A 3,595-nucleotide genomic window follows, 5' to 3' on the forward strand; every position below is an offset into this window, starting at 1 on the left:
AAAAATTTCCACCCCTGTTGACTGTCATCTTCCCTCTGACTGTTGTTTGCTTGCTGTTTCCCTCTAGAAGATGGGTAATCTTTTCATCACCTCCACGCCTTCCATGTCGGATATCTCTATGATATCCAATGATGAGGAGACAGACAGTTTGGGCCCCAAGAACACAGCATTACTCCCTCCTCTGCTCTACCACCACCACAGGTGGCTACATCTCCACTGTGGTATTCTTGGGGTGATCTACCCCAGTAGCTGCCTGCCTCAAGAGGTGGCTACTCTCCCACAGCTCCAGGTGTCTTACAACCCTCACAGCCTGCACCACTGTCAGTCTGCTGACCCATCAAAGCCTTCCCAGTCAATGTGGGCCCAAATGCCTATGCCCAGCCCTGGATTCCCACCACCATAGCTGATCTCTCCATCATCTAGAAGGCAAAAAATGAGTCAGGCCCAGATTCCCCTACTTTTAGTAGGTCCTTGGTCAGTGGTCATGCAGTTACAAACTTTTTTTGGACTGGTACCATTTGCTTAATGCTGTGTTGGAACTTGCAGTCTTTCTTAGTTGGAGATTGGCCTATGATGATCAGGCAGAATCCCAGACCCAGACAAACAATCTACTTAACATCCCTTTGACCTCTGATATGCTCACAAGGTACAGGGAATATGTGCATCCTGTGCACTAGGAACAGATTGGCTTGAATGCCTGTTCTCAACAGGTCTCAGATCTGGCCCTCAAGGCTCTCAGGGCCTGTATTCACTGAGACACCTCAGCTTACTTTTGAAATCTTATCCAACAGCAGGGGAGTTCTTCACCAATTTCCTGGTCCATGTCAATGAGGCAGTAGAACACAGCGTGGATGTGGGCCCCACTAGAGATACATTGATTAAACAGCTGACTTGGGAGGGGCTAAACCCCCAAACTCTTAATGCTGTTGCAGCCATGCAAAATGAGGACATACACAAATGGGTGCAGGCCACCAGAGATCTTGGCCGCAGCAAATACTGGTCCCATCACTGCTCTTACCACCTCCCTGGACACGCTCCTGGCTGACAGACAACATGCTAATGACACTCCCAAGGGCCCTCAGGTAGATAGAACTTACTGGGGATATGGCAAACCAGGTCATTTGTAGGATGGCTGCCCCTGGGCAAAACCTAGGACTCGATGCCTCAGATGCAATAAGGGATTTTATTGGGTAAAGGTTTGCAGGTCATAGCCTGCCAAAACACCAGCCCCTTTAAACTCTAGTGAGGGCATTCCTCAGGCCTGCCAGTAAGAGGAGGCTCTGGTAATCCAAAAATCTATTGTACAATGCCTACTTTTTCACACTCTCCAATGCCGACCATCTATCTTGGTGGACAAGCTATCAAAGGCTTGGTTAACAAGGGTGTAGACCCTACCATTTTAACTGAGACTGAGGTGCTTCACTTTCCTCATTGAAAGTTTAAACCTGCCCCCCTCCTGCATCAGTGGTGTTGGAGGCCAACAAGATTCTAAGATGCCCACCAGGCAAGTCCATTGGAAGTATCTTGATGGCAATTGGGGAGCCATTCACCCTATCATTTCTACTGTACCTAGGAAACTGTGGGGCAGAGATATTTTGGAGATATTGCCCTAACTACAGATGCCAGGGCCTTTTTTTGATGACATTGAGGTCCATGAAAAGGTGGGTCTTAAAGTCCACAATCCTGCATGAGATCCTCACCCCTAATTCTAAGGGCCACTGTGTCCATGAGATCCACCACACTCAAGCCCCCTAGCCCCACTCCATTGATGTGGCTCTTGGATCAAAAAGTGTGGGTGGAAGAGTGGCCTATAATTGAACTCAAGCAGTCAATCCCTTTCTTGCTCTCATTGTACAGTCATTTTCCTGATTTCAATGGGATTACTTCAAGTTTTTTCTCCATTTTGGATGATGTTGGCTATTGCTTTCTCATATATAGCTTTTATTACGTTCAGGTATGTTACATTCTCTAGGACGTTTGTTATGAAATTATATTGGATTTTGTCAAAAGCTTTTTTTCTGCATCTATTCCAATGATTATGTGATTTTTGTCTTTTAAGTTCTTTTATGCAGTTTATTACATTTATTGACTACTGTATGTTAAATCATCTGAGCATTTAAGCATAAAGCCAGCTTGGTCATGGTGTATAATCTTATTGATATAAGTCTGTATTATTTTTACAAGTATTTTATTGAGAGTTTTTTAGTCTATGTTCAGCAGGAATATTGGCCTGTAGTTTTCTTCTTCTTCTTCTTCTTCTTCTTCTTCTTCTTCTTCTTCTTCTTCTTCTTCTTCTTCTTCTTCTTCATTATGTCTTTACGTGGTTTGGGTATTAGAGTGATACTGGTTTCATCAAAGGAGTTTGAGCATGCTCCTTCTGTTTCTTTTCCCCTCTCTCTCCTTCCTTCCTTCCCTCCCTCCCTCCCTCCCTCCCTCCCTCCCTCCTTCCTTCCTTCCTTTCTATCTGTGGATCTTGGAAAATCTGTGGAGCTGTGCTGTGAACACATATGGGCCTAGACTGTTTTATTTTATAGGCCTTTTATTGCTGTTTCCAACTCTTCCCATGCCCTGGTATCAAAAGTTGTGACACATAAACAACTTGTTGCACATTCCATCTCTTCAGTTAAACCTGAGCAGCCATTCACTTGAGAATGACCTTTAATTTACAAAAAAGTATTTCACAATACATTTATATGCATACTATAAACATGAGATGTATTATGAATATATTTTCTCTATAATTTGATTTCCATTGAATACATTTCAAGCATATTTTAAGTTAATTATAATAGAATCAACTTAGACATTTTTTAAAAAAATGCATAATTTTCCAGAGTGTGAATAGACTACAATGTATTAACCATACCTGTGTTTGTACATATTCAGGGTAACACCACACACACATACACACACACACACACACACACACACACACTTGGTCTTACCAAAGATACTTGAAGAATGATAAGCTTATAGTACATTCTTAATGGACATTGTTAAACAAGGACCAAGTCAGGTACAATGACAACACCTGAAATACTAGCATGTGAGGACAGAAGCAGAAGTATCATGTATATAAGATCATCCTTGGCTATAAGTTAATTTAAAGGCATCCTGGATTATAGGAGAGCCTGTCTCAAAAAGAAAGGAAGGAGGGAAGGAAGGAAGGAAGGAAGGAAGGAAGGAAGGAAGGAAGGAAGGAAGGAAGGAAGGAAGGAAGAAAGAAAAAAGAAAGAAAGAAAGAAAGAAAGAAAGAAAGAAAGAAAGAAAGAAAGAAAGAAAGAAAGAAAGAAAGAAAGAAAGAAGGAAAGGAATTATGTTGGAATAAATGTTCTGGTATTTATTACTCTCTCTCTCTTCCACTCCACTTAAACAAGCCATAGACATTTAACAGTGGAAGCAGAAGTTTCCAATTAAAAACTTATTATTCAACCCTATTAAGCAACCCAGTGCTGGAGCCCCAAACTGCAAGTCCCCAGAACCTCAGTGCACAGTTGTGCAGAAAACTTCAGGCTCTCACGACAGTGCAGCAGGGTAAACTACCTCTACAAATAGCAACGTCTCCTGTGCCAAATCCAAGCAACCACTGTCTTTA

Source organism: Peromyscus maniculatus, chromosome 2 (genome assembly GCF_049852395.1).
Source record: "Peromyscus maniculatus bairdii isolate BWxNUB_F1_BW_parent chromosome 2, HU_Pman_BW_mat_3.1, whole genome shotgun sequence".
Lineage (NCBI taxonomy): Eukaryota > Metazoa > Chordata > Mammalia > Rodentia > Cricetidae > Peromyscus > Peromyscus maniculatus.